We start from the raw sequence: 27,357 nt of genomic DNA, 5'->3' as shown, positions 1-27,357 counted from the left end.
CTAATTTATTGCTATTTTATTCTTTAAATCTACAATCCTCCTTTTCTCGGGTTTTTTCCCTTTGCTCTTTTTACAGCAGGCCCCTTAACATTTCTTGCAGTACTGGTTTGGTTGTAATGAATTCCTTGAATTTTTTTTCTTTTTTGTCTAGGAAGCTTTTTATTTCTCCTTCAATTTTAAACGATAGCCTTTCTGGATAAAGTAGTCTTGGTTATAGGTTCCTGTTTTGCATCACTTTGAATATTTCTTGCCATTCCCTTCTGTCCTCAAGTGTTTCTGCTGAGAAGTCAGATGTCATCCTATGGGGGCTTCTCTGTAGGTAATTAACTGCTTTTCTCTTGCCGCTTTTAATACTTTGTTTCTTAACTTTAGCATTTTAATTATGATGTGTCTTGGTGTAGGCCTACTTGAGTTCCTCTTTAATGAGACTCTCTGTGCTTCTTGAACTTGTGTAAATTTTTTTTTCATCGATTTAGGGAAATTTTCAGCTATGAATTCTTCAAACAGGCTCTCCTCTTCTTCAGGAACTCCTATGATGTGGACGTTGTTTCTCTTCATGTTGTCACAGCGGTATCTCAGTTTCCTCAGTCTTTTTGTGACTTTTTGTTTTGCTGCTCTCCTTCTGTGCTTCCGTTTATCTTGTCTTCTAAATCGCTGATTCAATGCTCTGCTTCATCCAGCTTGCTGTTGATTTCTTCTAGTGCAGTCTGCATTTCTGATATTGTATTTGTCATTTCTAACTGGTTCTTTTTTAAGATTTCAATGTCCTTTTTGATGCTTGCTATCTCTTTATTTAGATGCTCATAATGTCCATCCATTGTTGCTCTAAAATCCTTGAGCATCCTCAGAATCATTATTTTAAATTCTGCAACTGGTAGTTTCGTTATTTCCATTTCATTTAGTTCTTTTTCTGGGGATTTCTCTAGTTGATTCATTTGGGTCCCATTTCATTCTCTGCCCATGTTGTCTGTGTATTAGGTACCACTTCTGACTGAAATTTTTGTGGTGTCTTTATGAAGTTGGGCTTGGTGGTACTGACCTCCAGGCCACCTGTTTTCCGTGTTCTAGGAATGTGTGTGTGTGTGTGTGTGTGTGTGAGAGAGATGGAGACAGAGAGAGACAGAGACAGATAGGGACAGACAGGAAGGGAGAGATCAGAAGTATCTATTCTTTGTGGCACCTCAGTAGTTCATTGATTACTTTCTCATATGTGACTTGACCAAAGGGCTACAGCAGACCGAGTGACCCCTTCCTCAAGCCAGCGACCTTCAGCTCAAGCTAGTAAGCCTTGCTCAAACCAGATTAGCTGGCATTCAAGCTGAAGACCTCAGGTTTCGAACCCGGGTCTTCCATGTCTCAGTCCGACGTTCTGCCTACTGTGCCACTGCCTGATCAGGCTAGGAATGCTTCTTGAGGGTACTATTTTCCCTCTAGTGTCTGTGAGTATTGAATACAGTTGGTCCTTTCATGGGTACAGTTATTCCTTCAGGCTAGATGGCTTTAAGTGTCAACCTTGATCATGTGTATTACACACTGTACAATGTTTATCCTGTTGGGTGTCTGCTAGACTCTTCCTTGGAGTGTGCTGCTTGTGTAGCTAGCTGAGTCTAGGGTTGGTGCTGTCTGCAATCCACTACCTGTTGTGTTGGTTCTAGATCTTCTTGCGTTGGTGACAGCTGTTGTTTGTAACCTGCTGTGGGCTACCTGTCTGCAGCTACTGCTCTTTTCCCTGTTTGTGTTAGCTCAAAGATAGCGTGACAAAAGAGAAGTCAACATGCTAACTACAAATCATGAGGACTTGATGACTGAAACTGGAAAAGTGATTGCACTACTGGGCAAAGCATTACCAAGCCACTAAGTGTGTGGTTAGGTATAATGAGAATATGGGTTTGATGGACAAGGCTGACATGCAAATAAATTTCACAGGAAATGTAAGAAAAACCATGAAATGGCATATAAAACTTTTTTTCATGAAATTGACATTGCTGTTTTGAAATCTTACATTATGTATCAGAGGAAGACTGGAAGAAGACCACAGCTATCTGACGTCAGACTGAGGCTCACTGATCAGCTTTTGGAGGAGTTTGTGAAAGAGAGGAAATCACCCAGAGGAGGCCGACCATCATTAGGAGACAACCTTCATCTTTCAGGGCATCACTTCCCAAAGCCAGTCCCTACAACAGCCTCAAAGGATAAGCCACAATAAAAATGCTTCATATGTCAGCATACTACAAGAAAGGAGTGTAAATAGAGGAACACAAGGGTGATGTGCATTGAATGTAATAAACCACTTTATCTGGAACCATGTTTTGAGGAATACCAGTTTGAAAATATTTTGAATGTAAGGAATAAATAAAAATACCTATAAATTGTCCTAAGAATATTATCATATGCAAGTACATATTTGAAATTCTGCTAATAACAATACTTCTTTATTTACAGATGGGAGGTACGTGAGAATTGCATGAGATAACAATGCAATTTTAAAAATGTGTAAGGCAACATTAAAGAAAAGCAAATGTATGTTCTTCTTGTTTCCATAAATTGGTTATCAAACATGATTTTAAGTTAATAAAACTGGAACTGGCCTGACCAGGTGGTGGCGCAGTGGATAGAGTGTCAGACTGAGAAGTGGAGGACCCAGATTCGAGACCCGAGGTCGCCAGGTTGAGCGCAGACTCATCTGGTTTGAGTAAGGCTCACCAGCTTGAGCCCAGGGTCACTAGCTCAAGCAAGGGGTCACTTGGTCTGCTGTAGCCCCCCGGACAAGGCACATATGAGAAATCAATCAATGAACAACTAAGGAGCCGCAACGAAGAATTGATGTTTCTCATCTCTCTCCCTTCCTGTCTGTCTGTCCTATCTGTCCCTCTCTCTGACTCTGTCTCTGCCACACACAAAAAAAACACAAAAAACAAACACCAAACGGGAAATGGAATTAATTTCACTTTTTGAAAAATAACTCACTCCTGGAGGTCAGTGAGCATGAAAAAAGCTCACTACTCAAAGGGTTAAGATGAAGCCTGCATCTCTGAGAGCTCCACCTTTCTCACACACAGAAATCCATCTTTTTTCACCTCCAAATGCTGTGTGGGCACCTCTTCTAGGCTCTGGGGCTCTAGGCTGGGGATCCTGGCCTGGGGCTGAGCACCCACACCTCTCAGGGGAACCTTCCCCGCAGTGAGATTCCCTCCAGTCCTCCGCTGCCACTGCTCCTGGGAGCAGGGGCAGCCCTTTGCACGTCTTCGCCCTTCCTACCAGCCTCAGTGTGGCTTCTTCTGTTATTCTTGGTTATAGACTGTTCTTAGTTGGTTTTTCAAGATGTCTGTTCTTAAATTAAGTTGTAATCCAATTTGGTTCTGGGAGGTGGCAGTTGGAACGTCCGCCTACTCTGTTGCCATCTTGGACTCTTACAATGTATTTTTATACATATCTAAAATATTATGTTCTCTAAATTATAGCATGGGGAGGGGTAGTTCTAGGCTCTATTTCTACTTCAAAATACTGAATCTAGAAATACCTCAGGCTTAGAGTCTAGAATTACTTCTGCCAACAATTCACACCATTTGAAGATCTTTTGTTTCTTCACAAGCACGTGGCCCTTTTGAAAGAGATTTTGGGCCCTGGCCAGTTGGCTCAGTGGTAGAGCATCGGCCTGGCATGCAAGAGTTCCAGGTTCGATTCCTGGCCAGGGCACACAGGAGAAGCACCCATCTGCTTCTCCCCCCCTCCCCCTCTCCATCTTTCTCTTCCCCTCCCACAGCCAAGGCTCCATTGGAGCAAAGTTTGCCCGGGCGCTGAGGATGGCTCTGTGGCCTCTGCCTCAGGCGCTAGAATGGCTCTGATTGCGGCAGAGCGATGCCCCAGATGGGCAGAGCATCGCCCGCTAGTGGGCATGCCAGTTGGATCCCGGTCGGGCGCATGCGGGAGTCTGTCTGACTGCCTCCCCATTTCCAACTTCAGAAAAATACAAAAAAAGAAAGAGCTTTTAAGTTGATAGAGGAAAAGAATACAGCCCACATTTTAAAACAAAAAAGCTAAGGCAGTTGTAGTTCATGTGAAGTGCTTCCTGAAAAAAGAACACTCCCCACATCACACTGGACAAGGCAGCAGCATGGAGTGCTGCTGTGCAGAGAGCCCTGCCAGCTGTCTTTGCAGGTGGTGTCTCCCTCCTCACTGTGGCAGGTGGAGACACCAGGGCAAGGCCTGCCTCACCTGCTCACTCACCTCCCTCACCGAGCTGCATCCATCCAGACAGGAAAAGCCTTCTCAAAGACCCCTGTTCATGCCACAGTAAACTCGACCCTTGCACATGCTGACCCACCCTCTTGGGATGCTCTCCATACTCTGCCAACCAGCCCTCACACTCCTTGGCCTTCAAATAGTCCCTGAGATGAGCACATCTCAAAGCTCATCTCCCTGTGAACATATCGGGCATACCTCATTTTACTGCACTTCACTTCATTATGCTTCACAATGTTGAGTTTTTACAAATAGAAGGCAAGACCCTCCATTAGCAAAAAAGAACTGAACCACAGCATCTCCAAGGTATGCCTGTAAAAGAGCGAAGCAAGTTCCCCTCCCCTTTCTTACCACCCACAGCACTTAACCAATATTCTTTACCATTTGACATTTAATCATACATAAAATAGTTCTTTAATATATGAAGTGACTAATTTTATGTATCAACTTGACTAGGCAACAGTACCCAGTTATTTGGTCAAACATCATTCTAGATGTTTCTGTGAAGGTATGTTTCAGGACTGAATTAACATTTAAATCAGTAGACTTTGAGTAAAGCAAACTACACTTCATGATATATGTAGACCTCATCTAATCATCTGACCATCTTAATAAAAAGACTGATCACCTGACCTGTGGTGGCGCAGTGGATAAACTGTCGACCTGGAATGCTGAGGTTGCTGGTACAAGGTCCTGGACTGGCCAGGTCAAGCCATATATGGGAGTTGATGCTTCCTGTTCCCCCCCTCCCGTTTCTATCTCTCTACCCTTTTAGAAAAGAATAAATAAAGTCTTTAAAAGAAAATAAAAGACTGATCTCCTCTTGAAGAAGAGGGAATTCCGCCAGCAGACTGCTTTCAGGTTCAAACTCTAGAATCTGGGTTCCCAGCCTGCCAGTGTGCCCTGCAGGCTTTGGACTTGCTAGCCTCCACAATCACATGCATCAATCCCATAAAATCCAACTTTCTCTCTCTCTCTCTCTCTCCATGTCTCCTTCTCACTTTCTCTTTACACACACAGACATTATGTGTTGTTAGAACCATCTCTATAAAATATTCTTACAAAAAAACAAATCTAAATAAAATCAAATCTCTAATACTAACTCAGTTTATAGGAAACATGGAGGGAGTTGTGGGGGGGATAAACAAATTAAATGACACCAATGGGATGCAATCAGCAAAACTACAGACAACTCCACAAGAAAAATAACAGGATTTCTTCAGCAAATATAGTTTAAGAACAAAGAAAATAAATAAGGGGAACCTATATAGGTTAAAAGATTTTAAAGTATACATATAAATGGAATGGAATGTGTAGATAAACCTTATTTAGATCTTGATTCATATATATCAACTGCAAAAAAATGTGTGAAATGACTCTGAGGTTATAGTGGTATTACAATTAATTCTAAAAAAACAGCCTGTACCTTTCAGTGGAAGAACTGAAATATTTAGATAAAATGATACAATAACTAGAATTTGCTTCAAAACCACAGTGGGAGAGGAGATGCAAGGAAACAAGGGTGTGAGTAGCTGAGAGTGGATGCAGGTGGGGCACGGACAAGCAGCAGGTCACTGCTCTATTCCTCTACTTTCACAGATACTTTAAATTTTCCATACTTAAGTTTTAAAAATCTGACAATTGGCTCTACATTTATAGGGCTTAAGTTAATAATAAAATGTTCATGGTTTACACAATCTTTCCCATTTTACAATTCTGTCAGCGTAAGTGGCAATACCCATAGTCACTCCCTCTCCTGCCCACCCTCAGAAATGCCTGCTCCTTATCGCTTTATATTATAAACTAAAAGCATGGAGCCTGCTACATAGGAGATGCTCGGTAAATTTAAATCAATAAATTCTGTTTGTTATGCATCTCCCCTGCCTTGGTAAATCCTCCAACAACTTTAAGCTGTTGATTCAATTTGTGGTCAAGAATGAGTAAATAGTACCAAGTACAAAAAGAAAAAGACAAAAAACCCAAAACCCCACGCTTAACCTTTTAAATCTATATTCCACAAATGAGGCTTATTCTTTTTTTTTATTAATGGTAAAAAACATGTAACAAAACTTATCAAATTAACCATTTTTAGGTGTTCATTTTAGTTGTGTTATATATTGTATATTCATATTGTGAAAACATCTCTAGAAGTTTTCAGCTTGCAAAACTAGAATTCTAAGCCATTAAACAGAATCTTTACTTCATACTTCCTACCCATCGCCTATTCTATCCTGTACATATCTCCAGCTACCACAATAGCTTTTAAGTATTATTCTTCTGAGAGTAAACTAGTACAATTAATGATTTAAAAAGAAAAAACAAACTAGCCCTTAAGTAGTGGTTCTCAAACTTTTTGAAGTCGGGGCACATTTAAAATCCTACAAATAATTGTAGGCGCACTAGATACAATTTTCTGAGAAATAAATATGTTATAATAATTAAGTCAGATATTAAAGAAAAAATATATGAAGTTCAAGCGTGCTTTTTTGGTAATTAAACAAAATAAATACGACAAAATTAAATTTATTCTGACATTAAAGAACATTTTTGTTACATTTTTTGAGTTATGCTTTTTAGAATTCATAAAAAAGAGGGGTTAAGAAATAAAAAAAATGACAAAAAAGTTATCTTTTTATATATATAGATACATTCTTAGTAAGATTTAGTAAATTCAGCAGGTCCCAGAGCGAATGTGTTAAGTTTTTTCATTCTTGTGTTTATGAGAAACATGAGCCTGATGTGTCCTAGCGATTTCTTCAACGTTTGGGCATATATTTGAAAGGCAAACTCTCATATCCTCATCAATTGATTGAAGAATTCCTCTCTTTTTACTCTTATGTTGAGGGTAGAAAATCCTTATTCACATAAATAGGATGTTGAAAATTGTAGTAAAATGTTCAAAGCTTTTTTAGATATTGCCACATATTCTTCTTTTATAGAAATCCAAAAGGCTTCAAGAGACAATTTCTTATGTTTAATCATCAATCCACGATCAGTGGATGTAGCTGCCAGTTCTTCTTCTTGTTAATGTTAAACCAAAATCACTTGAAGCTTCCATGAATGGGTTTCTAATCCAATCGTATTGTTAGTGTTAAGTGATGGAAAATGCTATAAATTAAATTCTGCCTGTCAGCCTTCAAGTCCTATTTTATCTAGATTTAACTTTTGCTCCTTACAGAATCGAATTCTTCAATATCATGCTTCTTTTTGAGAAATCTATCCATTTTATTTGGGTGTATTTATCTAAAAATAATACAGTGGTACCACCTTGAGATACGAACAGACCAACATACAATTTTTTTAAGATACGAGCTGCGACTTGGTCCGTATTTTTGTTTCGAGATCCGAGCGAAATTCCGAGATAAGAGTCGTGATTCAGGAAGCTGCCGCTAATTGGCAAATGGGTCCAGTATCGGCAATCTGATATATGAGTTGACTGACTTACGAGCTCGGTTACAGAACAAATTAAGTTCGTATCTCAAGGTACCACTGTATAATGATGTGTTAATAATAAATATAATAATTATGTGTAAACAAAAAGAGTGGTATCTCTGTAATGAAATAGTATAATAGAATAACTATATTTATTTTTATATCAGAGCACATGCCACAAACCAGTGCAGTTAGTAATTCCAGGTCCCGAATGGGAACGGTGCAGAATTAAGAAAATATGGGGTTGGGAGCGCCCTGTAATTGCTGGTGGCAAGAACAAAGCGCACCCAAAAACCGCATCTTGCTTTATTTATAGGGCAAAGTGGGCCATTAGCAAATCAATGAGATCTTGGATCATGTTTCCAAGGCAACCCAAAAATTTTACCAACTGCAAAAAATCCCCACCATATGTATCATCTTAATTTTACACCAAACAAAGGATAGAAGAAATTTGCCTCCAGTCTTTCCAGGGAACATGGGGGGGTAGTGTAAACAATCCAGCACCACAGCTTAACAGCCTTTTGCACCCTAATCAGGCAAGTGAGGTGGGGGGGGTTGGGCAGACTGTCAGCTTACAGCCAATTCCCCACACCTCTGTCCCCCAAAAACCTAAACTCCAAAAACCCCTGTTGGTTTTTTGGTCCCCAACAGGCACATATTTCTCTGGAATACCATAGGGCATGCCTGGAAATCTTCTAGGGTGCACCAGTGCACCCTGGCACACATTTTGAGAACCACTGCCTTAAAGGATCTGTGAGAGGTCAAAAGTATGACTATGAAGACAAGATCCAAAATCCTTTTGCAGAAAAAAGGACACACGGAGCTGGGATGTGGTTTCTGGGTCAGGCTGAGCAGCAGTGAGGGACCAACAGAGGCAGGCCCACAGCTAAATAGCAGTCAGATGAGGCAGCAATGACTACAGCAGCAATACAGTTAGTGCTTGACTTACAACCGCGATTGGTTCCAACAGACTAGTCGTAACATGATTAGGTCAAAAGTTGAGTAGGCTATATGTACAGTACTGTGAAATGATGTTATAAAAATCTTTAAGTCATATTTTATCATAATTTTCTTTCATTATTGTTATATATCATAATTTTCTTTGTTCATTTTATGCTATTCGTATCATCTCTACACCATTTTGTTTCTTATTTTTACATTCGTCAGGTTTAAGTAAGACATTGCATTACCAGTACAACTGGTTTAATATTTGCAAAGACAATTTCCTCTTGGTAGACATCTTGGGAGGGGTTTGATGAAAAATATCCAAGACACAAACACAAATTGCTGTACCGAGTCTGGGATAACAGTTGAAATGGTGTACACGGAGATGGTAGTGCTGCTGGAAGCTGGTCCGCACTGTCGTACGCCCAGCTGGGCAATGCTTGCGCTGCTGGACGCGGAGCAGTCGTGGCTAGCGATTGTGGTCGTAAAGTCAAATGGTCGTAAGTTGCATAGGTCATAAGTCGATCAGTATTTGTAGTCCTCTCATGTCTGTCTTCAACAGAGCTTATAACTCTTCCCAGAGTCCCATATTAATGATGGAAGGCCACTCACTGGCTGATAAGATGCTTTAGGTCAGGTACTCAGGAAAGCACTGCACCAAGCCTTATTCAACATACTCCTAAGTAACTATGTCTATTTATACCTACAAAATAATAATGACTTAACTATGAATTTAGTATCAATAACTGACCATAGTGTTTTAACAAATAAGGAAAGGGATCATTGATACTTTCTGCCTATTACTATGGTTTTAATTAACTTTGGTATTTCTACCTTAGAAAGTTGAACCCTGAGTCAATCACTATCTTTGAAAATCGGTTTCATACATTATTCATTCTCCCAAAGCTAAACTCCTAGCTGAGCCTGCACTGGCACCACTCCAGAAAAAACAGATTTTTTTTTTTTTTTTTTTTTTGCGCACAGGACTGAGGGAATTGGCAAGGTCTGCCTAAGGCCTGTTTACAGAAAAGAGCAAATTCTTAGGCAGGAGACCTATTCTAAAGCAAGTGCCTAGGTTTAACTCAAAGACAGTCACAAACCATGGGAACAAAGTGTAGCTTGGTAGACAACATGGTATCTATCACTCACACCACACTGCATAGAACAAAGGGAGCTGCACACAGAGTTAAAAACACTTTTCAAAAAGGTTCTGCAGAACAATAAAAAGTGAGGACATGGCAGCAAAAGCAGCAGCTGCTGTCACCGTAACAGTCACAGCCATAGCAGCACTGGTGATAATGACCATCTTAGTGGCCCAACCAGGACAGCTGTCCTACAGGGGCACACAATGACAATGGCTGTGCCCCAGGCACTGGGATGGGATCTCCCAGGTAGGCCTCCAGCACCAGGAGGCAGTGTGTGTGGGAAGGTGTGCAGGCAGCAACACACATCTCTATGTGTATGTTAACAGCCAGCTATCAGCAGTGCAGCAGGAGAGCACCCAGGAAGAAAATGGGGTAAACCACACAGGAACTTGCACTGTTCCTATACTGGTTGATTTTTTTTTTTTTTTAACTAGTATACAGTACCACAAATAAATCTGACATGCTAAAGAAATAAAATCTACATAAAGTACAACCTTTTGAGGCTTACTGGGAAAAAACTATGTAGTGAAATCCGTAAAATTTAGTACAGTATTTTTAAATAAAGCCTCATTCATGCTTTGACAATTGTTATTTTCTGGCAATTTCAGTTATTTAGGAAGAATACATTTTGGGGAAAGAATGATTAACTATGTCCTGTTCTAATCATCTGGAGATTATTGGTTAGTACATGTATCATATACATACTTAACAGGTCATCAGAGGCAGCACAATGTACAAGGACAAGACTCAGAGTAAGGGAGCCTGGTCTGAGACCTGGCTTGCCATCACTGCTGGAGAAACGGAGCCAGAGGCCACACTAGCAGAGGGCACCCTGCTCCAGGGTGGTCCCACACTGTGGTACTACTGAGTCAGGCAGTCTTCGCGAGGAGGCAGATCTGATTACTCGCTGTATTTTACCAATGGGGAAACTGAGATACAGAGAAATGAGCTGGTCCGCTAGGGTCCCTCAGCTGGTGAAGGACCACACAGATGGCAGCAAGCACCAGCCCAGCCACAGACTCTGCATTCCGCATCAGCAAGCCGTGAAAACTGGGACTTTCTCATGTAACAGGGCTTTTTGTGTCCCCTAAGCTTTATACTTTGTAATATCAGGGCTCTTATAAAGAGTAACATTCACACAGTGGTATACAGACAACAGTTAAATGTCTATCATCCACAAACATGCTGTGATTTTTCATTTGACTTTATATTACAGAACACAGTATTACTAATTCCTACACACAAAAATTTGTTTTCAGGCCCTGGCCGGTTGGCTCAGCTGTAGAGCGTCGGCCTGGTGTGCGGGGGACCCGGGTTCGATTCCCGGCCAGGGCACATAGGAGAAGCGCCCATTTGCTTCTCCACCCCCCCCCCCTCCTTCCTCTCTGTCTCTCTCTTCCCCTCCCGCAGCCAAGGCTCCATTGGAGCAAAGATGGCCCGGGCGCTGGGGATGGCTCCTTGGCCTTGCCCCAGGCACTAGAGTGGCTCTGGTCACGGCAGAGCGACGCCCCGGAGGGGCAGAGCATCGCCCCCTGGTGGGCAGAGCATCGCCCCTGAACGATGTTTTATTTTTAAAAAATGACCAGATTCCCTGTTACATCCGTCTAAGACTCACTCTTGACACTTGTCTCGTAAGTTCGACAATTATATTTAAAAATACCAGTTTTTATGCCGATCACATAATTTTATTTTGTGCATTTATTCATCCCACCCTAAAGACCGGTTCGTGAAAATATTTTATGACATTAAACCAGTCCGTGGCCCAAAAAAGGTTGGGGACCACTGCTCTAGAGAGCTACACTAGCACCACTCTCACAGCTTCCTAAGTCCCTGCCCTACAAAGTCACTCAGGGCTGTGGGTCCTGCCAACAGTGGCCAGCCAGGGCCCTTGTTGCAGTCTTTCTTGAAGAATTCCAGTCAAGGCCAGGGGGTGCTAGAGACACAAAGGGAGAAAATGAGTTGTGTAGATTTTAGGTGAGAACTATCTTCCCATGTGCCAGAGAAACTTCTATTTTTATGCCAGTACCATGATGTTTTGATTACTGTAGTCTTACAGCATAATTTGATATCTTGTAGTGTGATACCTTCAACTTTGTTTTTCTAACTCAAGATTGCTATGGCTATTTGAGATATTTTGTAGGTCTATATAAATTTTTGGATTATTTGTTCTAGTTCTGTGAAATAAGCCATCGGTATTTTGATAGGAAATGTGTTGAATGTATAGATTGCTTTGGGTAGCATAGACATTTTAATGATGGTTGCCAGAGAGAAGGGGCCTTAGGGAATGAGTTAAAAGGTGAATGGATTAAGATGTACAAATGAGTAGTTAGAAAACAGTCACAGGGATATAAAGTACAGCACAGGAAACACATTCAATAATACTGCAATGACTACATATACTGCCTGGTGGGCACTAGAAATGTCAGGGGGAATACTTTGTTAAGTGTATAATTGTCTAACCACCATGCTATACACTTGAACTAATATAAAATGGTAATTAATCAAACTAATTAAAAAATAATAAAGATAATATAAGTTGTATAAAGGAATCAGGAAAAAAGCAGTAACACCCCAAAAGATCAATGAAAGAAAGACATGCACAGCCAATTTACAAAAGGAACTAATGAACTTTTAAAGGAAAAGAAAAACAATAAAAAAATCAACTTCACCAATAATTTAAGCAGGCAAAGAAAGACAAAAATGATTTGCACTGGTTAAATCAGTTATTTCTTTTTTAATAGCACCCAGCTTTGGCCAGGATGCCCTAAACAGGTCACTTAACACTCTGCTAGCAGAAGTGTTAATTAGAACCTTTGAGTAAAGCAGTTTATTAACATGAATCAAGAGCCTTACAAATAAAGGGTAGAGGTGGTCAAATATATTGCGACAGGGATTTTGACTTCAGATGGTGAACACAGTGAAAAGCAGATAAGGTATCACAGAATTGTACACTTGAAAGCTATATAACTTTCTTAACCAAAGTCAGCCCAATAAATTTAATTTAAAAATATCCACATCATCTGACCCAGTGATTCTAGTTCATAACACTCTCCTACAGAAATAAGCTGAACTGTGGACTAAAATGCCCAAAGATATGCATCAAAGGATATTTACAGGCCCTGGCTGGTGGCTCAGTGGACAGAGCATCAGCCTGTCCACTGTATGGATGTCTCAGGTTCGATTCCTGGTCAGGGCACAGAGGAGTGACTAGTGGCTCAACTGGTTCAAGCACCGGGCCCAGGTGCTGAGGATAGCACGTTGGTCAGAGTGCCAGTATCAGGCACTAAATAGCTTGGCTGATTCAAGCACATGTCCCAGACAGGGGTTGCTGGGTGGATCCCAGTTGGGGCACATGTGGGAGTCTGTCTATCTCCCCTCTCTCACTTAAAAAAAAAAAAGTCCTGACTGACCTGTGGTGCGCAGTGGGTAAAAGCGTCGACCTGGAACGCTGAGGTCGCTGGTTCGAAACCCTAGGCTTGCCTGCTCAAGGCACATATGGGAGTTGATGCTTCCTGCTCCTCCCTCTGTTCTTTCTATCTCTTTCCTTTCTCCGTCTCTTTCTCTCTGTGTGTCTCCTCTCTCTAAAAAAATGAATAAATAAAATGTAAAAAATTAAAAAAAATTAAATAGTCCTGACCTGTGGTGGCGCAGAGGATGGAGCATCGACCTGGAACACTGAGGTCGCCAGTTCGAAACCCTGGGCTTGCCTGGTCAAGATACATATAGGAGTTGATGTTTCCTGCTCCTCCCCCCTTTCTTCTCTCTCTCTCTCTCTCTCTCTCTCTCTCCCCCCCCCATAATGAATAAATATTTTTAAAAAGATATTTACAGTAGCAAAATTCTTTAAAATAAGCAATATATAAAATAGGAAAACATTTAAGTAAATTAGAATAGAATCATAAAATGCAATATGCAATCATTAAGTTATGCAATAAAATGGGAAGTGTTATGCAATAAATGTTAAAAGAATAAAGTTTACAAAATAAACAGGCATTAGCCTGACCTGTGGTGGCACAGTAGATAAAGAGCTGACCTGGAACACTGAGGTCACCGGTTCAAAGCTCCTGACTTGCCTGGTCAAGGCACATATTGGAGTTGATACTTTCTGTTCCTCTCCCCTTCTCTCTCTCTCTCTCTCCCCACCCCCTTTCTAAAATGAATAAATAAATTAACAGGCATTCAGGAGAACCTTGACTAGGTTAAAAAATCTTATAAAGCCCAGAATAAAAGTACTAATGCAAACACTGATGGTATAAAATGAATATAAACACTGTGAACACTTGCTCCAAGTCTTGAGTTTATCTATGAGACTGCTCCTTGCCCCTCCCTCATTCACTGTTCCCCACCCAAGACAGAGCTACCAACCCTTATATGGTACATCATGTGCAGTTACCTGCCTCCCTCCTGAACACTCTGAGAATTTCTTAAATCATGGCATCATCCCTGATTAGATTCTAAATATCTGCCACTTTATACTATATTTACAATTTTCCTGCCTCATTTCACATATGTAAGAAATATCATTAACTCTACTAAAGTCACCTCAAAAATGAAACCTAAATTGAACATGAAAGTTCTTCAAAGAGGAGCTTTTCTTTTCCTTATTCTTTCAATAAAAATATTAAGGAGATATCCCTGGAGCCTACTTTCCAAACCCCAGACTCCCAGACTGGCTGTAGACACATGAAGATGCCACATACCTGTTGTGTGCTAGGACCAACAATGTCACTGTCAGATCACTTTTGTGTCAAAGAATATTTGTTTTTTAAGTCTAATCATTAGCTGCCACCAGAAAGCACACCTATCCATGTGTTGCAGGGCCTAGCCACTACTCAAAGGCACACCTAACACCAGCTCTGCCCTAGTCCCGAGTCCACCTTCTATTTGGCAACTTTCCACTTAATTAGCTGAGCAGAGAACAATCAAGGGGAGGAAGCTGTGAGCAAAGCTGGCAACACGGAGAAACCAGACAGAAGCAGGATGACCACAACTGTGTCTGAGAGCCATCCATAGTCTGGTTCTCCACTTAGTGATTTTGCTGCCCTGGGACTCTGGGCAGTGTCTTGGAGCTATCTTTGGTTGGTCTAACTATGGGGGTGCTACTGGTACCAGTCAAAAGAGGGCAGGAATGCTGCTAAAAATAATACACTGCACTGCCCAGCAAAGCCCACAACAAGGAATTACCCAAAACCAGATGTCAACAGTGCTAAGGTTGAGAAGCCTGTCATAAACTGATTTATCAGCTAGCAAAATTATTTAAAATGAGCTATGTATTAAACAGGAGGAACAGGAAACCCCAGTGGGTAAAGGAGACCAGAGGCAGTTTGGGAAATGTACACACGACAACCCTCCCTCACTAGATGCTAAGAAAGGAAGGGTAAGAGAACTGTTCCTTTGGTGACCAAAATTCTGTATCAGGAATTGGAAAAAAGAGTATTGTAATTTAATGAAAGTAACAAGAATAACTTTTTCCAAGGGCTGGTTCCCCTACATATCATATATTTCTTCAAAGACTGCTTCACAGCAGTAACTGTACAAAGATAGTATTATCAAAATTGCCCAAACTGGTAAACATCTCCAGAGAAGTTGGCAATGCACTCACATAGTTAATGATAAATTTAGCTGCATATTTCAATTGGACCTAAGAACCCAAACTCACAGTTTCCAGCTTTGCTTAAAAGAAAAGTGGCAGGCACTCAAAGATCACTCTAAACAAAGAAAATAATACTGTTGGCTTTTTCCAGATCAATAATCAAAAACTAAACAAGACTTAAGCAAAGCAACATTTTCAAAAGTCAGAACAAATAGTATTTAGTTTGCACTTCAACCAAAAAAATTGCAGTTAAGAATTTAGTATATGAATCATTACAATTCAGTTAAAGTTAGTGACCACTTTGTCACAGAGCAGTATGCTTTTTTCTTGATTATTTTAACAACTTCACTATGCCATAATTTCTACGCATGGGAAGCCAGAAGGTTAGAGAAGTTATCCAGCACCATCTTTGGCTGAGGCTTAAATAACTTGGACCTGCCTCGAATGTATCATTTGCCAGTATGACCTTGACCTTTGTCCTCTCAGTGTTAGGAAGCATACAGCACTTAAGGTGGTCCATTTCTATGTTGGACAGTAGTAAGAGTTAGAGATGTGTCTATTATGCTTAGATAAGAGTGCCTCCCATCCATCCATTTCACCCTGTATTAAAATCAGGGGAAATGAAACTGAGTATTCTCAATGGATCGGCCCTTAATATTTCTGTAAGATTATTTCATTCTCCCCACCCCAAACCTTTTTCTTTTCCAGGCTGTAAAACGAGTTCTCATCATGAACTATGTTATATTTAGCTTAGTTATGATTCAGTGGGAGACCAAACAAACAAACAAACGAACAATGGAAGAACTACAAGGAATCTTAGAGATGAACCAATCCAAACCAACCCCACCATACAAATGAGTCAAGTCAGGCAGAGAGAGGTGAAACAAACCTGCTTGCCAGTGTGAAGCAGCTGTTTATAAAGTCAGGAGTGAGACATATTTCCTCTTCAGTCTAATAACCCAGAACAACACCAAGTAGTATAAGACGCTATTGTAGTAATAGAATTGACATGATTTTTAAGTTTTTCTGATAAAATAGAAAAATGTTTTCAGTTTTACAGTTAAAAAAACCTGATAAAACAGTGTAATTGTGATCACCTCCACTGTATGGATGAGAAAACCCAGTCACATAGTATTGAACCTGCTCCAAACACCTACCCTTAAATCCCTATGCCACCTGGGTAAGTACTAGAACAATCCTAACATTATCACAACAGATTTAACAAACTTAAAGACTTCAAATTATTCCTCAAAATTTTAGTGCTTTGATATAGAATCTTGGCCTTCCTGAGAATATATTTAAATTTATCAAGAAAAATTTAAAGGTTTATAGTATGTAGGCTCTTGGCATAAAAGAAAAGGTCACTTTAACTTAAAAATCAGGTTATAGCAGGGGTCGGGAACCTTTTTGGCTGAGAGAGCCATGAATGCTACATATTTTAAAATGTAATTCTGTGAGAGCCATACAAGGACCCGTGTACATTAAGCATTATCCAATAAAAATTTGTTGTCCCGTAGGACAGCTGTGATTGGCTCCAGCCACCCGCAACCATGAACATGAACAGTAGGAAATGGATTGTAATACATGAGAATGTTTTATATTTTTAACGTTATTATTTTTTTTATTAAAGATTTGTCTGCGAGCCAGATGCAGCCATCAAAAGAGCCACATGTGGCTCATGAGCCATAGGTTCCTGATCCCTGGGTTATAGTATTAAAGCATGATCTTCCACAACAACTACCCTGAAGAAATTCACCTAAAAGCAATCTAATCTTTCTGGGGGTAACAAAGGAATTCATGCTGTCAATCATTTCCCAAAGGCTCTTCCACATAAGACTGACTGTGAGCTATGAACAAAATAAGCACCAAGCAAATTAAACATTTCATCTGCCTAATTCATACAAATGTAATAAAACAAAATGAACTAACAAACAAAACAGAGACAGACAGAGAGAGTAGGGTGACAGCTGTCAGGAGCAGGGGGTGCTGAGAGAGGGAGGTGGAGGAATAGAGGGGAAAAAAAGGACAAAAAATCCTTATGGACAAAGAAACAGTGTAGTGATTGCTAGGAGGTGGGGAAGTAGAGGAGAGTTTGGGGGATAATAAATAGAGGTGGATGAAGACTTGACATGGGGGGGTGAGGTATAAGGAGATGTGGAGTTGGGAACCTGAAACCTGTATGAATGTTACTAGTGTCAGCCTAATATACGATATATGCAATTTAAAATAAAAGAATAAAATATGGATTCCAAGATGTCTACAGAATAGGTGGAAGCTACACTCACATACTCCCGGCCCCAAACTGGACTTACAAATAAATGACAGAGCAGTCAACCTGAATAACCACCTGAAGACTAGCTGAACTGAAATGTTATAACCAAAGATTCACAGAAGAAGCCACACCGAGACTTGCAAAAAGGGCTGAGACATGAAAAGGGCTGGCCCCATAATGATGTGCGGTGGCTGAGACGCCAGACTGAAAGCTCAGCTACAAAACTCCCTCCACCCTGAGGTGAGTGAAGTCTCAACCCCACAGGGATCCCCAAACCAGAGCAACAGAGATGGGAAGAGCAGCCCACATAGCATCTGCTGGTGAATATCAGTGGGGATTCAGAATGCCTAGGAGAAAACAGTCTGCTAGAAAGACAGACATCAGCTTCCCAGGGTCAAGCTCTCCTGTTGTTACAGCACCAGCCAGGGTAGTGCACTGCCCAGTCCTGCTACTACTGACGACACCACTCTGCTGGGCTCAGTCAGGTTCTGCAGAGGGTTCTGCTGGTTGTAACCAGCAGGGACCTTTGGGGGCTCCTTTTCTGGAGAAACTCTTAAAGATTCAGATAGTGACTGAACTGTGTAGCTTGGGCAAGGGGACAATTCACCACCTCGAGCTCAAAGCCAGCATGCCCAACCCCCACCTGTTGAGTCACTTGGCCTGCCCTTCTAATACCTGTGGCCCTTTCCTGCTGAGCTTGGCCCCACAGGAGCAGAGTGCCCAGTAGAGCTGGGACTTCAGGAGTACATCTCCTGTGGAGCCATCTGTCTGGGAATTAGACAGGCAAGTTGTGTGGCCACATACTGGTGGCCACTCCTATCTCCCCTGCAAGCTCATACCATGCTGTTCCCTAACTGAACCCCCTTTCTGGCAGCTGGGGTCCTGCCCTGCTGAACTGAGTCCCACAGGGAAATGAGGGAGCTGCTAGGAGCTGGGAGCTTCAGCGCAAGTCTGCCCTCTCGCTCCTGTCCAGGAAAGGGAAGAAGTGCCTGCCCACCCCAACAGGCCTTCCAGCACCATCCTCAGTGGGAGACTGTTTGTATGAGTCCTCCCAAGTCTCAGAGGCCCCACCTTGCTGAACTCAGCTCGGCTGGAGGAATAGAAGTGTGTCACCCTCAGAAGCTTGTCTGGGACCAGAACCAAGGGCGTTGCCCCCTCCTGTAACCTTGGCCATCACAAACTCCAACAGAAGACGCTCTTGATCTGTCCTCTTGAGCTCTGGGGGATCTACCCTGCTGAGCGTGCTTGTCAAGCAGAGGGGACAGCTGGCTGCACCCTATAGTATGCTCTTCCTGGGGGAGCTAGAGTTGGAGACTCTGGCAGAACTGAGGGACTTGGCCCTGGAGTAGGAGCCACCTTCCCTTCAATGAGTGCCTGACCACATGATCCCCAAGTAGGGGACTAACTAGCCCCATTCTCTGAACCCAGATGTCCTACCTTACCAAACTCGTGACCTTGTTATAAGGGTCTGTGGATCTCAACCAACTCGGGGATACTCTACAATTTTTCTTCAGAAGGCTCTGGAGGACGACCAGGCAACTTCAGGGGGAGGCAAAGTAGCTAGCAGAAGGATGTGAATCTCTGATCTTTTATAGATCTGCCCCACAGATCTAGGCTAAAGGAAGCCCAGCCTTGTTCACAGATTGGCCACTCCCACCCACACTCTGGTCCAGTAGATGCAGCCACAAACAGTGAATAGCACAGTAGCTCCAGACAGGTAGCCCACCGCCAGTTACACATATTTGACATTGACCTGTACCTAAACCCCACCCAAGTGGACCCTGAACCAACACAACCAATGTGGGCTTCACACCCACACCAGAGCTCAACCCAACTAGCCACATAAGCAGCACATCCAAAAGGTGGATTGTGGCAGGCACCAGACCCTGCTGGGAACAACTGTGCCATAGAGAAGCAGTCCCTGCAGAGACTCATACATGGTGATCAAGGTTTATCCTTACAGTCAGCCAGAGTGAAGGGTTAACTCCATCTAAAAAAGGGCCAACATCATTCAAGACTTAATGGGTGCACATAAACCCACAAGAAACATTCCTGGAGCACCAAGCTCAGTTGCTCTATAAGAATGTGTCATTGAGCCCATCAAGACACCTACAACATAAACCATCATAACAAGTTTGGGAATCAGAGTGGATTTATCTAACACAGAGATAAAATGGGGGGATAAAAACATATGCCTGACATCAAAACAAAAAAAAAAAATCTCCACAAAAATAATTCAATAAAATAAGAGAAACCCAGATATCAGATGCAGAATTTAAAACAATAGTTATAAAGATGCTCAAGGATCTTATTGAGAAATTAAAAAACAAAAAGATAGTAAGCATTAAAAAGGACACAAAAACAATAAAAAAAAGAGAAATGAAGAACACAAAATCTGAAATGAAAAGTACTCTAGAAAGAAATCAAAAGAAGGTTAGATAAAGCAGGGGTCCAATTCAACGATTTAGAGGACAAGGTCACAGTAAGCAGCCAAAGAGAGAAACAAAAAGAAAAAAGAATTCTAAGAATGGAAGAAAGTCTAGCCTGACCAGGCGGTGGCGCAGTGGATAGAGAGTCGGGCTGGGATGCAGAGGACCCGGGTTCGAGACCCCAAGGTCGCCACGGGCTCATCTGGTTTGAGCAAAAGCTCACCAGCTTAGACCCAAGGTCACTGGCTCGAGCAAGGGGTTACTCAGTCTGCTGAAGGCCCGCAGTCAAGGCACATATGAGAAAGCAATCAATGAACAACTAAGGTCTCGCAACGAAAAAAAACTGTTTGATGTTTCTCATCTCTCTCCGTTCCTGTCTGTCTGTCCCTGTCTATCCCTCTCTCTGACTCTCTCTGTCCCTGAAAAAAGAAAAAAAAAAGAATGGAAGAAAGTCTAAAGGACCTCTGGGACAAGATCAAGAGTAAAAATATCCACATCATAGGGGTACCAGGAAAATAGAGTGAGCAAGAGATCGAGAACCTGTATGAAGAAGCTTCCCTAACCTAGTAAAGGAAAAAGTCATACAAGTTCAGGAAGCACACAGCCCCAATAAAGATGAACATAAAGAGGCCTACACCAAGGCACATCTTAATTAAAATGGCAAAAGTTAAAGACAGAGAATCTAAAAAGAGGCTCAGAGACAGTTACCTACAAAAGAGCTGTTATAGGGCTATCAGCTGATTTCTTAACAGAAACATTTCAGGTCAGAAGGGATTGGCACGAAACATTCAAAGTGATAACAAGCAAGGACCTACAACCAAGACTACTCTGTCTGGCAAAGCTATCATTTAAAATTGAAGGCAAAGTAAAGAGCTCTCCAGACTATAAAAAGCTAAAGGAGTTCATCATCACCAAACTGGTATTGTAAGAAACATTAAAGGGCTGCTTTAAGAAGAAATTAAGAGTCTGACCAGGCAGTGGCGCAGTGGATAGAGCATCGGACTGGGATGCAGAGGACCCAGGTTCGAGACCCCGAGGTCGCCAGTTTGAGCGCAGGCTCATCTGGTTTGAGCAAAAAGCCCACCAGCTTGAACCCAATGTCACTGGCTCCAGCAAGGGGTTACTCGGTCTGCTGTAGCCCGCGGTCAAGGCACATATGAGAAAGCAATCAATGAACAACTAAGGTGTTGCAACGCGCAATGGAAAACTAATGATTGATGCTTCTCATCTCTCTCCGTTCCTGTCTGTCTATCCCTCTCTCTGACTCACTCCCTGTCTCTGTAAAAAATAAATAAATAAATAATAATAATAAAAATAATTAAGAAAAGAAGAGAAAAGGGGGAACATAGTTATAAAGAATAAAATGGCAGTAAAAACAAACATACATCAATAATAACTTTAAATGTAAACGGATTAAATGCTCCAAAAGACTTAGGAAGCTGAACAGATAAAACATGACCCATATATATGCTGTTTACAAGACATCTACCTCAAAATAAAAGATACACACAAGCTGAACATGAAGGGCTGGAAAAAATACCCCATGTAAATGGAAACAAAAAAACCTGGGATAGTAATAATTTTATCAAGCAAAACAGACATCAAAACAAAGGCCATAACAAAATACAAAGAAAGTCACTACCATAATACTAAAAGGATTGATTCAACAATAGGATATAACCCTTGTAAACATATATGAACCCAAAATAGGATCACCTAAATATATGAAGAAAATATTGGTAGACACTGAGAGATCAAAAGCAGTACACTCATAATAGGAGATTGTCACTCCCCACCATCAATAGATAGATATTCCAGGCAGAAAATCAACAGACAACAGTGACCTTAAATGTGAACCTTTATGAAGGAGGGAGAGGGGGAGGGGGAGGGGCACAAAGAAACTAGATGGAAGGTGACAGAGGACAATCTGACTTTGGGTGATAGGTATGCAACATAGTTGAAGGACAGGATAACCTGGACATGTGTTCTTTGAATGTATGCACCCTGATTTATTGATGTCACCCCATTAAAATTAATAAAAATTTATTTATAAAAAAAAGGTGAACATTTATGTACAAGTTTTATAGTGGTTAATTCATTTTTCTTTGGGAATGTACCAAGGAGTGGAATTACTATGTTATTGGTATCCCCATGTTTAGCTGTTTGACGACCTGAGGGACTGTTTTGCAAAGTAACTGAACCACTTTAAATTTCCACCAACAGGATATGAAGATTCCAATCTCTATACCATCTTCCCAACACCTAATATATGTCTTTTTAATTATAGCCATCTTAATGGGTGAGAGATGGTATTTCATTGTGGTTTTGATTTGCATTTCCTTGGTGGCTAAATGAGACAAGCATCTTTTAGGTGCTTATTTAAAGAAATGTCATTCAAATCCTTTGTCTGTTTTCTAATAGAGTTATTTTTTCTGTTAAAACTGAATTGTAAAAGTTCTTTATAAAACTCTGGATTTGCCCATACTGAACACAGGGGAGCACACAGACACTATATCAACAGGAACTCTCATCTGCTGCTCAAAAAACTAGGGGATCAGGGAACATGCAGATACTCCAGTACCTTCTGTACAGTACATTTTCTACAATGAAATAAAAGTTGGTTTTGCATCTCATTTGCATAATTGAACTTTCTTTGACTTGTGTTTGCTTTTCTGATGTTCTTGTTTAATTAAAAAAAATCAATTGTTTCTTTTTTTTATTGCTTCACATTCATTTTGAAATATCCCCTAATTTTTGTGAGTAGTATACATGAGAAAGCAATGTGGCAATATTTAGTAAAATCTCAGAGGTGCACACCCTAAAAGCAGCAACTCCAATCCTAGGTGTTTAACTCAGGAAATACTTAAACTTGGAAACAACCAACATGGATGAAATCAGAGAGGAAAAACAAATGAATGAAACATAGTAAGCTAGTTATAAATGAAAGAAGTTACAGAAAAAAATCCACATAGCATGACGCCCTTTCTATAAAGTGGAAAAACATGCAAAGTAAACAATGTTTTGGGAGATGTATACACATAAAGATTATCAAGAAAAGCAAAGAAATGATAGACATGAAATTCAGCATGGTGGCTACTTCTGAGGGAAAGGCAAAGGAGTCTAATCAGAAAGTGGCACAGGTTTCAACAGTATGACTAATATTCTATTTTTGAGCTTGATATATGCAAATTAAACATTTTTGTATGTCTGACATATTCCATAAACATTTTTTCAAAGGGCTATACTGACACTTGAAGGTCTTTCTAATATAGACACACTGAAAAACTTCCATTCCAATATTCTTAAAACAGATGAGGAGCATCACAGTGAATCAAAAACTACAAGTAAGCAATATTATCAATTATTTTTAATCCAACCAAGTACATACTTTGTAGAACTGAATAACGGATTCTCTGCCCTTTCCTGCTTCTACCCACCTTTCTGTAAACCTATCTTCCTGACCCCACTTTTACCATCATGACTACCCTCTCCAGAAAGTTTGGCCATTCCATCAACCTGATGGGCACTCATCCTCCTCTCAATTTCCATAGCATTTCTATCACTTCAAGGCCATCATCACATTATCCCTGGACGCACACCTGAAGAGCTACAATACTGATCACATCAGACTGGCTCACAGAAGGTACTTGGTTTTTTGTTGACTACTGAATGAATGAATGAATGAATGTATGAATGAATGAATTAGATAAGTCAGTTATTTCAGCGTGAATTAAGAAATTGGGTCTGTTCTGGCTTTAAAAAAAGCCAAACAATTAGGAATAAAAATTTACATTCCTTGAAAAATAATTCCAATACTAAGAGTCTTCAAAATATAACAAAGACAAAATATAACATTAAAATATAAAATGTTTATAGTGTATATACTATATTCATAGAGGAACAAATCAAAAGGCACAAGAACTTCCTCAAATATTATTTACCGTAAGAACAGTCCACTGCTTTAGAAAATGCCTTGAAGTCAATCACAGAACTGTAGAACACCTAGGGTTATAAACGTATCTTTTATAGGGAAAAAAACAACAACAAAAAACAGCACATGCCACTTCAAGACTCAAGTTTGTTACTTCTAGACATTTTGGCAACCTCTTTTTTTTTCTTCCAGATATTTAAATTGTTTGTCACCAAATGTATTAATCTAAATATTATGTGATTATGGCAGAAAAGGAACTGCTGGGAAGGGTAGTACAAGTGAAATAAAGATGCTATTCTTCAAGAAGTAGACACTACTACTGTCAACAAATAGGGGTCTTGACTGGTCGAATCATTTTGCTTGTCTATACATCCATAATTTCTTCCTGAAGCTAATGATGCAAACAGTGTTGGAGCTAGAGGATGTCATCAGATTTAGCAAATAAAAAGATAGAACCAGTTTAATCTGAATTTCAGATAAATTATAAATCTTCTCAGTAAAACATGCATGCCCTTTGTGATATTTAGACCGAGATTTATTCCCTATCTTAAATTCAAACTTATATACAATATCCTTAATACAATACTCGGTGTCCTGTATTTTACCCAGCAACCCTAATTGAAGCCAAAGAATGGAGCAGCCATCAATCCCATTTCCTCACTTTGTAAGAAAAACTGAGGACCAAGGAAGGAAAGTGACTTGCCTAAATCTAAACCAGAGATCAAAGAAGTAAATCTGCTCTGAAAAGAGAAAAAATATTTCACTAGGTCACCTTGGGTCCCACTCACGGTCTGCTGGACCTCCAATTCTGGCTCACCTCACAACTAAAAGAAAGGTATGGCTTTCCTTTGTCAGTATCCAACTTCAAGTTTCAGTAAATTTCTTATCAACTCGAGTCTTCAAAAACAACACATTAGGAAACTGCATTTTTCTTAACTTAAAATACTCCTGATAATTTTTTTGCCTACACAACACCACCTCATAGTCTGTTTACATGTTCATCCTGTTTCTCCTAAAGCCATATTAAATATAAATATGGAAATTTTATATTGCTATATATTTAATTACTATAATCTTATATTACTACAACACTGGTCCTCTCAAAATCCAAAGTTTTCTTGTTCCAGGGTTTCAATATTTGGTATTCGTATTATTCCATGACACTGGCGATGTCAGTTCACATACTCACTTTTCACATTTTTCAGTAGAAATGTCCTAATTAATCCATTCAGTTGGTCCACTCATTAAGTCTTGTAAAAAAAAAAAAATGTCTTCCATTTTCCGCCCATGCAACTAAACCAGCAAGGAGGTCTCACAATTATAATTTACTTCCCCTTGGACCGGAGTGCAAGAAAACATGGAAAGAGAAAAGTCTTTATCGGAAATCGGGGAGCCTTTTCCCAGTATATATGAGAAATACGACTAAGGGCACGACAGACGATCGAGCAGAACCAGAGGCAACGTAAAACCTCACAGACACCAAGGATTCATCTTCCGAATCCCAACAAATGAACAAAAACACAAAACATTTCTTCAACTCTATACCAGCGCTTCTCAATCTGTGATGTGAGGCAGAAAAAGGCTTATTTTTATCTCTTTTACAAACTAGGCTTCCATATAAGGTTTTAAGAAAATAGATTACCTTGTATTAAAACAATAATAATAATAAAATAAATCCCTGGAAAAGAAAGAACAGTACCATAAATCATTATGACTTCCTCTCAAAAACTGCACTCAGGTGAAAAGGAATCCAAATGTCATCAGAGAAAAGATTTCAAGACAGACAACGCAGCAGCTAACATAAGCCCTCTACCTGGGCCCGCTCTCCGCGGCAGCGCGCCCCGGAGCCGGTCTGCGAGGATACGCGCAGTCCCGGGGGGTCCCCGTCCACTCTCACTTCACAGGTGGCGGCGCTTCCGGCCAACGGCTAGGCTGCCTGGCCCGATGTTCCCGGGCCCTTCCAGCTGGACCACCACGGGCCCTCGGCGCGCCGCGGACACCGGGTAGCCTCGAGCACCGGGACCGCTGACGGCCGCGGCCGCCGGGCCCACTCGTCGCAGACCGCCCGGCGGGCAGCCACACCCCCGGCCGGGGCTCCGCCAGCGACTCCGCCGGCGACAGCGGCCGCCCGCGGCGTGGTGTCCGGCCGCCGCAGGTTACGTCCCGTGCGCGCTGCGCCCACTGGACAGCCTGGAGCATGCGAGAGCCGCAGGCGCAGGAAGCCGAAGCGCCCGCGCCACCAGCCTGTTTGCGCCCCTCCGCCGAAAGACGCCGACGGGCGTCACGTGACGTCCGCCTCACGTGTTCGATCGGGCGGCGCTGTTGCCGGGCGACGACGGCCCGTCCAGTGGGCGGGGACGGCAGAATCCTCCCGCTACCCGGGCGAAGCGCTTTACCAACCCCCGCACTTGTCATTCGTGTTCTGGAAGAAGGGAACTTGTTCCACCAAAATGATGTTGAACTTCGAGTAAAAAATGGAAAAAAACTCCTTTCTTTAAACCTAGCGAATGAAGAGAGAGTCGCGAAAGACGCATTGTTTTGTGCGCCAGAACGCTTAGTAGCCCGTGAATCCGGCATGAGTGACTGCGATCGCTGCCTTCCTCCTCCCCACGACAGCGGGGAGAGGGGTGGCTGTGAAACTTCCAACGTTTAAATCATCATTTTCGTAAGAATTAGTCTTTGTGTGTGTTTATACAAACCTATCAAAGTAAATATTTGATTCGTCCACATCAAACCTAATCTGTCGTTTTGTTTTCAGCAACTATTTCGACCACGTCCAGTTTTCCAACGTCAAAGTTTGCAGAAGTTTCAGCCACTGCCAATATCTTCTGTAATATTCATTATATATTGCATAATAGACCAAAGGTTTGTATTATTTCCTAATAAATTCTTGAGTGAATTGGGAGCAAACGCCCTCAAATATTCCAGACTTGTTCAGATTGTGCAAGACTTATCTATTGGAGAATCAAGTTCCTCCATACAATTCTGATCACTTTGCACACTTTGACAAGGTCAAAACACTGGACTCAAAATACCCTCCAGTACAAGGTCAAAGATCCTCTTCATTTCTGTATCACACCTAGAATGCAACATTACAAAGAGTACAAAATACAGATTAATTTTTTCTATGCTCTCCTCTTACTGTGGAAAATAGGTTACAAGGCCAGTTGCCACAACTTGGTTGACTTTTATTGAAGCTTTGGGCAGCTGATGTCCCATGAAGGCAGGAACAGTACCTTCCACTGGTAGATCTTATGGCTAAACCATGCCTGGGAATGGAAAAAAGTTGATTTGTGGTTGTGGAATCCTGCTATCCTTCTTTAAAAAGTGGCAAAGAAACTTCATAGAGCCAGAGGGATCTGTGAGTT

General features: G+C 41.2%; 1 protein-coding gene across 7 annotated transcripts in view; it reads right to left on the bottom strand.

The window, feature by feature from the left end:
- The window catches only part of MARCHF8 (membrane associated ring-CH-type finger 8), a 130,756-nt gene extending 104,502 nt beyond the window's left edge, over positions 1-26,254 (bottom strand). For 6 of the 7 annotated variants that reach the window (XM_066349640.1, XM_066349638.1, XM_066349636.1 and 3 more), the window contains exon 1: positions 25,803-26,254. The gene's annotated coding sequence lies outside the window, so the exon portion shown is untranslated. Of the gene's footprint in view, positions 1-25,631; positions 25,668-25,802 lie in introns of all 7 variants that reach the window. The other variant, XM_066349637.1, reaches the window with a different exon arrangement.
- Positions 26,255-27,357: the final 1,103 nt, after the last annotated feature.

Source organism: Saccopteryx leptura, chromosome 9 (assembly GCF_036850995.1).
Source record: "Saccopteryx leptura isolate mSacLep1 chromosome 9, mSacLep1_pri_phased_curated, whole genome shotgun sequence".
NCBI lineage: Eukaryota > Metazoa > Chordata > Mammalia > Chiroptera > Emballonuridae > Saccopteryx > Saccopteryx leptura.
Note: the sequence above shows the minus strand (reverse complement) of the source record. Positions and strands in the feature narration are given on the sequence as shown.